The 14,650-nt window shown below is 45.1% G+C and overlaps 1 protein-coding gene across 2 annotated transcripts in view; it reads right to left on the reverse strand.

Annotated features, from left to right (window-relative positions):
- SEC24A (SEC24 homolog A, COPII coat complex component) overlaps nucleotides 1–14,650 on the reverse strand; it is an 88,104-nt gene that overhangs the window by 67,639 nt on the left and 5,815 nt on the right. The window lies entirely within an intron of this gene.

Genomic DNA, 14,650 nt, shown 5'->3' on the forward strand with positions numbered 1-14,650 from the left:
AATAACCCAATTAAAAGCTGAAGGATTTAGACATTAAAGTACTTTCCCAGGGGCCAGAACTGTTGTGCAATGGATTAAGCTGTCCCTTGCGGCGCCAGAATCCCATGCTGGAGTGCTAGTTTGAGACCTGGCTACTCTGCTTCTAATCCAGCTTCCTATTAATGTGCCTGGGAAGGCAAAAGAAGACAACCCATATACTTGGGGCCATATCACCCATGTGGAAGACCAGGGTGGAGTTCCTGGATCCTGGCTTTGGCCTAGACAAGCCATGACTGTTGTGGCCATTTGAGGAATGAACCAGCAAACAGAAAATCTCCCTTTTTCTTTCTCTCTCTGAGGCCCTGCTTTCAAACACATAAATAAATCTCATGTACACAAATATATATATTTATAAATATATACATATATTTATTTCCAAAGAAGATGTACAAACAGCTAACAACACAACAGTATTCAACATCATTAATCATTATATAAATGCAAACCAATACCACGATGAGATACCATTCCATCAAGCACAACGGCTAAATTTGTTTTAAATAAGTGTTGGCAAGGATGTGCAGAAATCTGAACCCTCATACATGACTAGTAGCATTGTAGAATGGTACAATCACATTGGAAAACAGTTTGGGGGTTCCCACCAAATGTTAGACATTGTTATCACAGGAATCAGCAGTTCTATTCCAACTTTACACAAGAATTTATAAAGCAATGTTCACAGCAACATCATTCATAATATCCAAATGAGCAACAGTTCATATCCTGGCTGCTCCACTTTCAAACCAGCTCCCTGATAATGCACCTGTGAGAGCAGCACAAAATGGCTCAAGTGCCTGGGTCCCTGCACCCACCTGGGGGACCCAAATGAAGCTCCTGGCTCCTGGCTTCAGCCTCAGCAGTTGCAGTCATGTGGGGAGTGAACCAGCAGATTGAAGACCTCGCTCTCTCTCTGTCTCTCCCTCTCACTAATCTGCCTTTTAAGTAAATCTTAAAATAAATCCATAAATAAATATTCTAGCCAACAAAATGATAGAAAAGTCATTTATGGAAGACAAATAAGTAACAATTTTAAAATAGGCTAATTTGATTGCTATACTGATCACTTAATGGAGTCTTTTTTTTTTTTTTTAAAGTTTTATTTATTTATGTGAAAGGCAGAGTTACAGAGAGGGAGAAACAGAGATCTTCCATCCACTGGAGCACTCCCCAAAGGGCTGGAATGGCCAGAGCTGTGCAGATCCAAAGCCAGGAGCTTCTTCCAGGTCTCCCACATGGGCTCAGGGGCCCAAAGACGTGGGCCATCTTCTACTGCTTTCCCAGGACATAGTAAAAAGCTGAATTGGAAGTGGAGCAGCCAAGACTTCAACAGGCGCCCATATGGGATGCCGGTGCTGTAGGTGGTGGCTTTACCCACTACACCACAGCGCTGGCCCCCTCCCTTTTTTTTAAGATTTTATTTATTGATCTGAGAGGTGGAGTTACAGAGAGAAAGAGGAAGAGACAGAGAAAAACGTATTTCATCTTCTGGTTAACTCCCCAGATGGCCACAATGGCCAGAACTGAGCTGATCCAGAGCCAGGAGCCAGGAGCTTCTTCCAGATCTCCCACGCAGGTGCAAAGGCCCAAGCACTTGGACCATCTTCCACTGCTTTCCCAGGCCAGAAGCAGAGAGCTGGATTGGAAGAGGAGCAGCTGAGACACTAACTGGCACCCATATGGGATGCTGGCACCACAGGGGGATGCTTAGCCAACTACATCACAGTGCTAGCCCCCAATGGAATCCTTTAAAATAAAGATAAAATTGAGGCCAGCATTGTGATGCTATGGGGTAAGCTGCTGCCTACAACACCAGCAATGCATCTGAGCATCTGTTCAAGTCTTGGTTACTCCACTTCTAATCAAGGTCCTTGATGTGCACCTGGGAAAGCAGGAAAATGGCCTAAGTATTTGGGCCCCTGCACTCACGTGGGAGAACCAGATGAAGCTCCTTGCTCTTGGCTTAGGCCAAGCCCAGCCCTGGCCATTGTGGCCATTTGGGGAGAGAACCAGCAGAAGGAATATATCTATTTATCTTTTTTTTATTTTTTAAATTTTATTTATTTATTTGAGAGGTAGAGTTACAGAGAGAGGGAGAGACAGAGAGAAAGGTTTTCTATCTGCTGGTTCACTTCCCAAATGATCACAATGTCTAGAGCCAGGAGCGTCTTCCAGGTCTCCCACATGGGTACAGGAGTCCAAGCACTTGGGCCATCAGTATTGCTTTCCCAGGCCATAGCAGAGAGCTATATCAGCAATGGAGCAGCTAGGACACAAACCAGGGCCCATATGAGATGCCAGCACCACAGGCATAGGCTTAGCCTACTGCACCACACCACTGGCCCCTCTATTTCTCTCTTTAAAAAATAAAATAAAGGTAAAAAATTATTCCAGGATATGACATGACAATGTTGGATATTCCTGTAAGCAAAGACTTTTAAATAAACCCTTCCTGAAAAATCCATCCTAACGATATTAAAGAGGGTCATTGTGTGGGTGGGGGAAGGAGACAGTGAGTAGGTAGCACCAGAAAAGAGAGAAGGGTTACACACAGGGGAACTGACCAAATAAATATAGACATATAGAATAATGGAAACAATGTTTCCCACTGTGCAAATGGGAAAAACTGGAATGAAGCCAGTTGTGTTGGATTTACATTGGAGGTTACAATGGAAACTAAAGAAGTTTAATGAACAAATTCCTTGGTTGTGTCTACTGAGATTGGATGCAGAGAAATTCCAACAGAACTGAGCACATTTAGTATGACGATCCTGGTTGTTAAATACCATTGTCCACAAAAAGGAATCACAGCTGATTCCAGAGTTTGTAAACCAGAGCTTAGAAGAGCTTTGAACACACTGCTATGTAAGAGAGCCAAAGAAGTGCTCAAAGAATGATGGGACGTGACAAGAGAACACAGAAGACACCGTGTTAATACAAACAACATAAATATGGGGTGGGCACATGGGTAAGATGCCACTTGGGAAATCCTCACATCCCATACTTGGAATGTGTATATTCAAATCCCAGCTACACTTCTGATCGCAGCTTCCTGTTAATGCAAGGCCTAATGGCTTAAGTGGTTGAGTCTCCACCCATGACATGGGAGAACCAGGTTGGTTCAGTCTGAACGATCCCTGACTGTTGCAGGTATGTGAGGAGTAAACAAGAGGGTAGATATCTCTTCCTCTTTCTCCACCTTTCAAATAAATAACAAAATATTTTTTAAAATAATGACTTTAATGTATTACAACTCATTGAATAGTCTACTTCGGTATAAATAAATGAACAAACTGAAAGTCTAGTAAGGAAAGCAACATTTAACTGATCTCAAGATACATTCCCACAAAATACTTCTCAACTACAAAGGGAAAAGGAGTAACTTCACAGTGGAGAAGCTTGGCAGATACCATCTTAACAAATGATTTTAGTATTACAAATAATGGGGGGAAATGACATGATGTTCCCTCGCCACCAGATGTGAGAAGAATATGTATCTCTTCTCTACAGTTGTGTTATAGATGAATCCTCTCAATCTGACTGAGAAAATACCACATGAACTGAAAATAAGGGAAATACTAGAAAGCAGTGGAAGACGGCCCTCTGCATCTACATGGGAGACCCGGAAGAGGCTCCTGGCTCCTAGCTTCAGATCAGCACAGCTCCAGCCGCTGCCGCCATCTGGGGAGTGACCCAGGAGCTGAAAGACTCTCTCTCTTTGCCTCTGCCTCTCTGTAACTCTGCCTTTCAAATAAATAAATAAATCTTTTAAAAAAATAAAGTCAAGGATATTGAGGAATTGTCCCAGAAGAATAAAGAAAACCAGTTAAATGCTAAATGTTAAATTTTTTTGTTCTACAAGGTGTGTTTTTTAAAGTTACATTAAGTCTTTAAGTCTTACTACCCTATTTTGTTTTATTCTTTAAGATTTATTTTATTTATTTGTAAGACAAAGTTACAGAGAGAGGCAGAAGTAGAGAAAGGTGGGGGGCCAGCGCTGTGGCACAGTGGGTTAACGCCCTGGCCTGAGGTGCTGGCATCCCATGTGGGCACAGGTTCGAGGCCTGGCTGCTCCACTTCTGATCTAGCTCTCTGCTGTGGCCTGGGAAGGCAGTGAAAGATGGCCCGGGTGCTTGGGCCCCTGCACCGGCGTAGGAGATTGGGGGCAGGGGGAGGCTCCCGACTCCTGGCTTCAGATCAGCGTGGCTCCAGCTCTTGCAGCCAGTTGGACAGTGTACCAACAGATGGAAGACCTCTCTCTCTCTGTGTAACTCTGACTTCCAAATAAATAAATAAATAAATCTTCAAAAAAAAAAAAAAAAAGAGAGAGAGAGAAAGATTTTCATCCTCTGGTTAACTCCCCAAATGGCCTCAACAGCTGGAGCTGAGCTAATCTGAAGCCAAGAGCCTGGAGTTCCTTCCAGGTCTCCCACATTGGTGCAAGGACCCAAAGACTTGGGCCATCCTCTACTGCTTTGCCAGGCCATAGCAGAAAGCTGGAAAGAAAGTGGAACAGCCAGGATTTGAACTAGCGCCCATATGGAATGCCAGCACTGCAAGCGGCAGCTTTACCCGCTACACCATAATGCCGGCCTCTCTACAAGATTTTAATGCGAGAATTGGTGAAGTCTGAATGGAGTTAGGACTGGGAGGCAATAATACATTAATGTTAGTATCTTCATTTTGGTACCTGTATTGTGGTTATGTTTCTTACTGCAGAAGAACAAACTAGAAAGTATTGAGGCGTGATGGGCCACCATGTTGGCAGCTTACTCTCAAAACATTCTGGGTAAAACAAAAGATCTTTGACCCCAATTTGCAACTGTCTATGAATCCAGGGTTGTTCTAAAATAAAATCTAAAGCCAATAATAAGTGGTTATATTGTAGGGACTACAAATCACACCTACTTAATAAACAAAAAAGGCTAAATAAAAACTTAGTGGTGTTTATGGGTGTTTAGCCTAGAAGTTAATATGCACAGTTCCCATCAGAGTACCTGCGTTTAACACCCCGCTCAGGCTCCAGACTCCAGCTTCCTGCTACTTCAGACCCGAGGACGCAGCACTCATGGATCAAGTAACTGACTTCCTTTCCTACTCATGGGGACCTAGATCAAGTTCCTTTTCTCAGTTTTGTCCCTAAACATTACTAGCCATTGAGGGCATTTGAGGAGTGAACCAGCAGATAGGCGCTCTCACTCAATCGCTCACTCACTCTCTCTGCCTCTCAAATAATTTTTTTAAAAATGAAGTCTTCAGGTAAAATTTCCAAAGACAGGAGCCAGCACTGTTGCATGGCAGGTTAAGCTGCTGCCTGCAACACCAGTGTCGTATAAGGGCACCAGTTGGGCTGGTCCACTTCCAATCCAGCTTCCTGCAGATGCACCTGGGAAAGCAAAGGAAGATGGACCAAGTGCTTAAGCACTGCACCCATATGGGAGACCTGGAAGATGCTCCTAGTTTTGGCCTGGCCCAGCCCAGCCCAGCCCAGCCCAGGCTATTGAGACTACCTGGGGGCTTTAGGGATAAGGGGATGCAAGCAGGAATAGGCGTGCTCCGCGAAGATGATCAACTTCCCACTCCTTCTCCCTCATTTCCCGCACTTCCCACGGAGCATGCCGGCCAGTCATGCCCCTTTCCATGCTGGACAGTGTTTGTGAACAGCTAGACCCCTCCATCCTCAACTCCCTCCAGGCTCCTGGATGGACCGAAACCCAATCAACAATGGCCCTACACCCTATGTCTGGGCTGCCACACCAGGTGAAAAGTGATGTAGATGAAATGGAGTTAGACTAACTATTAAAGATGGAGGAACCCACTTTCCCACTGAACATTTGCCTAATACAATACTCTCACTCCAACCCAGACTCTTATTCCTATATCTAAAGAAGTCAAGGACCAGGCTGCACATTCCCACAGTTACAGTGAACCAGTGGATGGAAATGTTCTCTAACTCTGCCTTTCAAATAAATAAATCTTTAAAAAGGAGGAGGAGGAGGGGGCCAGCTCTTTGGTGTAGCAGGAAAAGCCGCCCCCTGCAGTGCCAGCATCCCCTATGGGTGCTGGTTCGAGACCTGGCTGCTCCACTTCTGATCCAGCTCTGCTATGGCCTGGTAAAGCAGCAGAGGATGGCCCAAATCCTTGGGCCCCTGGACCCACCTGGGAAGACCCGGAAAAAGCTCCTGGCTTCCGATCGGCGCAGCTCTGGCCATTGCAGCCAATTGGAGAGTAAACCAGTAGATGGAAGACCTCTCTCTCTCTCTGTCTCTCTCTGTCTCTCCTTCTCTCTGTGTGTATAACTCTGACTTTCAAATAAATAAATAAAATCTTTTCTTAAAAAAAAAAAAGGGGGGGGAGGAGGAGGAGATGTTTAGCCTAATTGTTAGAACACCTGCATCCCACACCAGAGGGCTGAGTTCCATATTTCTTTTCACTCTGTCCCCAGTTTTCCGCCAGTGCTGACTCTGGGAAGCAGTGACGATGGCTCAAGTGATTGATTTCATGCCACCCATATGGGAGAACTGCATTGCGAACCGTGGCTCTCACGGAAATCTCAGGAGTTAACCAGCCAATAGGCACTCTCTACCTCTCAAATTAGTAATTTTGTTTTCTTCAAAGGCTGTTTCCAGTAAAGGAAACAGCAGGTGCAATAGCTGTGGTCATTAAAAGGCATTCTGAAAAAAACTTTGGCATGACAAGACCCAGGTGTTAACAACTGACTGCAGTGAAGGAGTTTAGGACCACACCCTTAACAAGTTTGCATTTGAGCCAAGGACAACGGGCTTTAAAGGCTACCTTTAAATTTGTATTTAATAAAGCCTGGGGGTGGGAGTGTTTGACCCAGTGGTTAAATCAAAGCTTGACGCACCCCCAACCCCTATCGTGTGTCTAGGTTCAATACCCAGCTGCAGCTTTCCACCAATGCAGATGTGTGGAGTCAGGGGTGATGGCTCAAATAAATGAGCTTCTGCCACTCCTTGAGAGATGTAGATCGAGTTCCTAGCACTCATTTGGGCCTGGTCCAGCCCCTGCATTTGCAGGCATTAGGGGGGAGGGGCGGCACCAGTGGATGGGAGATCTGTGTTTTTCAAATAAAAAGTTGAGAGAACCTCTTGGTATTGGGAGTTTAGAGACCACAGAAGTGTACACTAGCCATTCAAGTAAAAAATGATGAACTAATTAGGAGTAATGGGAATACAGAAGTGTCTGAATAAATGACAACATTCATAAGAACTTAATTTAAAGCATATTTTGTGTCATTTGAATAAAAACAAGTCAGGCGTCTACCCTAGTGGTTAAGGTGCCCATATGCCTCACCAGAGTGTCTAGGTTCAATTCCCAGGCTCCTGACCCTAGCTTCATGTTAACACAGACCCTAGGAGGCAGTGGTGATGGCCCAAACAGTTGAGTTCCTGCCACCTGCATGGGAAAGCTAGACTGCATCCCAGTGCCTGGCCTCAGACCAGTTCTAGCCTCAGTCTCTGACAGGTATTTGGGGAGCTACACAGGAAATTTGTTTTCTCTTTCTCAAAAACAAAATAAAACCAGACCACCTCACAGCCTACTACTGCCCAAGATTTCATGCCCCAATTTCACATTTGCAGTCAAAGGCTAATATGCTAAAGATGGCCCCCGCCAGGCATTCCACTGCTGGTCATGTCACACCCGCTCTCCTGCCCATGGCCCACTCACTGGTCCCGTCAGTCTCCAGACTTTCTGGGCAATGCAGCAGATGAGAAAAAGGCAGTAACAGAGTGGAATCTGCATTTCCAACAGATGCTCCCTTTATAGCAAACAGTCAAACAACCCACACTAGTAGGAGAAATCATGTTTGAAGAGAAAAGAAAGAGAGCTTTCTGTATTTCCCTGAGTCTGAGATTAACGAAAAGCAATATGGGCATATCAAATCTGTGACTAAAGGAGATAATAATGCAGTTGACGACCAAGGCTTCTATAAATAACACTGGATGGAGAAAAAGGTACCACTGAGAGATGGAATTGTGATCTTCATCAACGACTACTCTACGCAAAAACTTTTTAAAAGATTTATTTATTTGAAAGGCAGATATATAGGACTGGCGCTGAGGCATAGCGGGTAAAGCCGCTGCCTGCAGTGTCGGCATCCCATATGGGCGCAGGTTTGAGTCCCAGCTGCTCCACTTCCGATCCAGCTCTCTGCTACAGCCTGGGAAAGCAGAAGATGGCCCAAGTCCTTGGGCCCCTGCAACCTCGTGGGAGACGCGGAAGAAGCTCCTGGCTCCTGATCAGTGCAGCTCCGACTGTTGAGGCCAACTGGGGAGACCAGCGGATGGAATATCTCTTTCTCTGCCTCTGCCTCTCCTCTCTCTGTGTAACTCTGACTTCAAATAAATAAATAAATCTTTTTTTTTTTAAAGGCAGATATATATATAGAGAGAGGGAGAGACAGAGAGAGAGATCTTCCAGCCGCTGGTCATTCCCCAAATGGCATCCATAGCCAGGGCTGGGCCAGGATAAAGCCAGGAACCCAGAGCTTCATCTGAGTCTTCAACATGGGTAGCAGAGATCTAAGCACTTGGGCCATCCTCCACTGCTTTCCCAGGCACATCAGCAGGGAACTGGACTGGAATGCTTAAACCAGCACTCATATGGGATGCCAGCACTGCAGGCAGCAGCTGAACCCTTTGCACCACAATGCTGGCCTCTCTTATTTTTTCTTGATTTCTATTTATTTTCTATTTTACTTGACAGAGACAGAGAGATCTTCCATTTGCACACAATAGTCAGTGCTGAGCCAGGCTGAAGCAAGAGGCCTGGAACCCAATCCAGGTCTCCCATGTGAGAAGCACTGACCGAAGTCCTTGAGCCATCATTTGCTGCTTCCAAGGGTGCAGATTAGCAGAAAATGCATCAGAACCAGGCTCTCCAAAATAGGAGGCAGGCATCCCAAGCAGCATCTTAACTACTCCTTTAGTATCCTGAATAAGAAGTCTGTCTGAGACCTGTGTTGTGGTGTAGCAGGTTAAGCCGCCACCTGCAGCGCCGGCATCCCATATGGGCCCCGGTTTGAGTCTAGGCTGCTCCACTTCTGATCCAGCTCCCTGCTCAAGTGCCTGGGAAAGCAGCGGGAGAATGGCCCAAGTGGGCCTCTGTATGCATGTGGGAGACCTGGAAGAAGCTCCTGTCTCGTGGCTGGCCCAGCCCTGGCTGCTGCAGCCAGGTAGGGAATAAACCGGCAGATGGAAGATCTCTTTCTCTCTTTCTCTTTCTCTCACTCTCTCTGTGTTTCTCTCCCCCCTCTGTAACTTTTGCTTTCAAATAAATAAGTAAATACATCGGAAAAAAAAAAAAGTTTGTCTTGCTATCCCTAGGAAGATTATGTACCGTTTTACTGATTCTTTGGAAAAGAAATTAGTCTGTGATTTGCAGAATGAAGAACTCACACATTGGCTCGCAATGGTTTGGACTGGTTTATGTTTCCACACCCGCAGATGTGTGGACAAGTGCATGTTTACTAATGAGACTTTCAATCACAAGATTTTATATGCTGTCAATGTTACACTTTTCCATTTTTTGTACATCAGTGAACTTTCTAAAGGTACAAACTAAACAAAAAAACTTTCAAGCCAGGTATAGTCAAGTAAAAGCTAGATATGAACTAAATGTACAAAGCATGCAAAAGTTTCATAGTAGGTCAATAAATAAAGTAAGAATATGTAACTAAAGGCCACCTGAAAAAGAACAAATTTGAGAACTTGCTTTGTAATAGCCATCATTACAGACTCATTGCAAATAACTATAACGTAAAAATTTAAGTGCCAAAAAAAAAATCTAAGTACCAATTTGCAGCAATTCTACTTGAGGTAGATGCTTATACCAAATGGATTATAGTTTGTTTATTCTGAAGTCATTAAAGTAAGTAATCTGTGAAAACCATAGATTAGTGATTTTAAGTGACCCACATGACTATGGCATACATATTTTGAGTGGAAGGTATTTGAGTTCCTAGAGTCTCTCATCTGTCTAGAAGCAGTCTCCCCAAAGATCTCAATTGTCACAATCTTCTTCCCTAGAGCAGCCAGGGAAGACTATGATCAGCTGGAAGAGGACGTCTCCACACCATAGCCAAGCAGACATAGTCACAAAATTATCGCATCTATTCTCCTACGGGCCCATAACCTAAAATTCATGTCTTCTCATCTGCACCTTTACCTCCTCTCCCCTTCCCGTATTAAAATCATATATAAGACTCAGATTCTGGCCAGCGCCGCAGCTCACTTGGCTAATCCTTTGCCTGCGGCGCCAGCACCCCAGGTTCTAGTCCCAGTTGGGGCGCCGGATTCTGTCCTGGTTGCTGCTCTTCCAGGCCAGCTCTCTGCTGTGGCCCAGGAAGGCAGTGGAGGATGGCCCAAGTCCTTGGGCCCTGTACCCACATGGGAGACCAGGAGGAAGCACCTGGCTACTGGCTTCGGATGGGCGCAGTGTGCCGGCCACAGTGCACCAGCCATGGTGGCCATATAGGGAGTGAACCAGCGGAAGGAAGACCTTTCTCTCTGTCTCTCACTGTCTAACTCTGCCTGTCAAAAAAAAAAAAAGACTCAGATTCTAACCCCTTCGTTGAGACTCATTGTTATAAAATCCCTTATGTATATGATTAAATTTTATATTTCTCTTGCTAATCTGTCACATCACCTTATTTTTTAAAAAAAGATTTATTTATTTGAAATGCAGAGTTAAAGAAGCAAAGGCAGAGGTAGAGAAAGATCCACTGGTTCACACTCCAAGTGGCTCCAACTGACAGAGCTGGACAGATCCGAAGCCAGGAGCCTGGAGCTACTTCCAGGTTTCCCACATGAGTGTAGGGGTCCAAGGATGTGGGTTATCTTCCACTGCTTTCCCAGGCCATAGCATAGAGTCAGATCAGAAGTGAAACAGCTGGGACACAAACCAGAGCCTATATGGGATGCCAGCACTGCAGGTGGAGGCTTTCCCGCTGAGCCACAGCACTGGCCCTCTTAAATCACTTTAATTTCAGGTCCCCAAGCACTGAACTTCAAGAAAAATTTTTACTCTCCAACAACTAAAAACAAGTTTTATCTTTAAAAAGGAAAAACAGTAATGATAATATTCACCCAGGATATATTCCAAAAGATTCAAACCTAATACAACCAAATCACTGTGGCTTCAGCCAAACATTTATCACATTATTTAGTGTTTTAAAATTATGGGGGCTGGCACTGTGATTCAGTGGGTTAAGCTACCACCTGCAACACCAGCATCCCATCTGAGCACCAGTTTGAGTCCCAGCTGTCCCACTTCTAATCCAGCTCCACGCTAATGCATCTGAGAAAGCAGTAGAACATGGCCTAAGTATTTGGACCCCTGTATCCATGTGAGAGACCTGGATGAAGCTCCTGGCTCCTGGCTTCAGCCTGGCACAGCCCAATCCATTGTGGCCATTTCAAGAATGAACCAGCAGATGGATGATCTCTCTGTCTCTGTCTCTGCCTCTCTCTCTCTCTCTGTAACTCCACCTTTCAAATAACTAAATAAATCTTTTTTAAAAAATTGAATTGTGGAGGCTGGGATGGTGGTGTGGCCACTGCTTGTGAGATTACTATTCCCTATCAGAGTACCAGTTAGAGTCCTTGCTGCTCAGCTTCTGACCCAGCTTCCTGCTAATACAATGTGGGGAAACAGCAGATAATGGCTCTAGCCCTTGGGTCCCTGCCATCCATGTAGGTCCTTGCCACCTAAAAAATGTTCTAAGCTCCTGGCTTCCGCCTGGCTCAGCCCTGGCTTTTGCAGGTATTTGGAGATTAAACAACTAAATGGTGCCCTCTCCCTCTCTCTCTGTGTCACTCTACCTTTCAAATAATTAAATATTTTAAATAGAATTTTTTAAATTAGATTTTTAAAAAAGATTTATTTTTATTTATTTGAAAGGCAGAGTTAGAGAGAGAAGAGAGATCTTTCATCTGTTGGTTCACTCCCCAAATGGCCACAACAGCCAGGGCCAGGCCAGACGGAAGCCAGGAGCCAGAAGCTTCCTCTGGGTCTCCCTCATAGATGCAGGGGCCCAAGGACCTGGCCCACTCTCTGTTGCTTTCCCAGGCACACCAGCAGGGAGCCATACCAGACGCAGAACAACCAGTGCCCATAATGGACACCGGTGTGGCAGGCGGTGGCTATACCTACTACGCCACAATGTCAGCCTTAGATGTTTTAATATTCACAACAGCTATACAAATAGGGAGTTTATACTTCATTTTGTGTCTGTACATACATTCAATAAAAATAACACTAGGTTCACAGAGAAAACACATGGCATGTTACATACTTAAAAACAAAACTGAGGAAATAGAACTGAAGGGTTTGATATGGATTTAAATGTAGCTAATAAAGAGGGTAAAGACGTGAGGTAACTCAAGTAGTTCTGGCCTGAGCAACCAGGTGAAAGGCAGTGCTATTACAGGGTCAAAAGCAAAGAAAATAGAACGGCAAAGAAAAAAAGACACTGAAGAGTTATTTTATCTTTTGTGTTTTTTCTTTAAATTGCATTTATTTATTTATTTATTTGAGAGGCAGAGAGAGAAAAAGAGAAAGACAGTGCTCCCATCCGCTGGATCATTCCCCAAATGTCCGCAACAGGTGGGGTTGGCCCAGGCCAAAGCCAGGAATCAGGAACTGAATACAGGGTTCCCAGGTGGGTAGCAGGGACCCACAGTTTGAAGCATCACTGCTGCCGTCCAGAACACGCATTAGCTCGAAGATGGAATCTGCAGCACAGCCAGGACTCAAACCCAGACACTCCTACAACAGAGGCTAACCATGCACCATTCTGAGGACTAAAAGGCCTGAGTGACCGAGCTGTGACCTGGGACCCCCATGTTGCAAACCTAGTAACTAAACTTTCTGTTTTTTCCCTCAAATCCTCATTTTCTGAGTCACTGGCTTCTCTTATGAAGAGAACCTGATTTTAGGTTCTGTAACACTATGATATGGGACACAAGAGTCACAAGGGGCGTTTTAATCACTAGGCTAAACGTCTCCCCTGGTGTTACTTTAAACATACTATCTTTCACATATACCAAGAAATCTAAGTGGACTTATCCAACAGGATATTTATTTGCAGCCACCAAAGAAATGGGTTGCATCTTAAGACATAACTTGTGGGGATGGCACAGAAGCCCAACAGATTAAGTTGCTGCTTTGGGTACCCACATTCCATTTTGAAGCATCTGCAATCAAGTTCTGCCTCCACTTCTGATCCAATTTCCTATTAATGCACACCCTGGGAGGCAGCAGATGATGGCCCAAGCACCTGAGTTCCTGTCACCCATATGGGTGACCCAGATGGAGTTCTTGGACAGTCCCAGCTGTTACAGGTATTTGGGAAATGAACCAGTGGACAAAAGATCAGTTTCTCTCTCTCTCTCCTCCTTCCCTCTCTTTCTCTGTCACCCTGCCTTTCAAATAAACAACTATTTTTTTAAAAGCCATACAAGGGGGCCGCTGCTGTGGCAGAGTAGATTAAGCTTCTGCCTGCGACTCTGGCATCCCATATGGGCACCGGTTCCTATCCCAGCTGCTCCTTTTCCAATCCAGCTCTCTGCTATGGCCTGGGAGAGCAGTGGAAGATGGCCCAAGTGTTTGGACCCCTGCACCCATGTGGGAGGTCCAGAATAAGCTCCTGGATCTTGGCTTCAAATCGGCCCAGCTCAAGCCATTGTGGCCATCTGGGACGTGAATCAGCGGATGGAAGCCCTTTCTGTCTCTCCCTCTCTGTGTCTATAACTATACTTCTCAAACAAATAAATAAAAATCCAGGTTTCTCTTAAGTTGCTCTTCTCTATGACTAATGAGACAGGAATTTTACAAGCCATGGATTTAATAACTTTTTTTTCCAAGTAACTTTCATAATGACTGCTATAGTATCACTACTCATTAAGTTTCTTTCTTTCTTTTTTTTTTTTTTTCTTTTTGGACAGGCAGAGTTAGAGAGAGAGAGACAGAGAGAAAGGTCTTCTTTCCGTTGGTTCACCCCCAAATGGCCACTACGGCCGGCGTGCTGTGCTGATCCGAAGCCAGGAGCCAGGTGCTTCCTCCTGGTCTCCTATGTGGGTGCAGGGCCCAAGCACTTGGGCCATCCTCCACTGCACTCCCGGGCCACAGCAGAGAGCTGGACTGGAAGAGGAGCAACCAGGACAGAATCTGGCGCCCCAACCGGGACTAGAACCCAGGGTGCCGGCGTCGCAGGAGGAGAATTATTAGCCAAGTGAGCCGAGGCACCAACCAACCAGTTCCTTTAAGTAAGCTTACAGAACAGTCACAAAACACAGCAAATAAACTACCCCTTTTTCACAAATTCAAATATAAAGGACAAAGATATGTCCCAAAATGGTTTCCCCTAAAATTACAGGTAAGGTAAAAACTCAAGATCTTTGTTACTGGGGTGGGTGTTGTGGCACAACATATTAAGCTGCCACTTGGGATTCTCACATCCATATCTAAGTGCTAGTTTCAGTCTCCCACATAACAGACCTGGAATGGAGTTCTGGGCTCCTGGCTCTGACCTAATCCAGCCCTGGCGTTTGTAGGCATTTGGAGAGGGAACCAGCAGATGAAAGATCAC

Source organism: Lepus europaeus, chromosome 4 (genome assembly GCF_033115175.1).
Source record: "Lepus europaeus isolate LE1 chromosome 4, mLepTim1.pri, whole genome shotgun sequence".
Taxonomy (NCBI): Eukaryota; Metazoa; Chordata; class Mammalia; order Lagomorpha; family Leporidae; genus Lepus; species Lepus europaeus.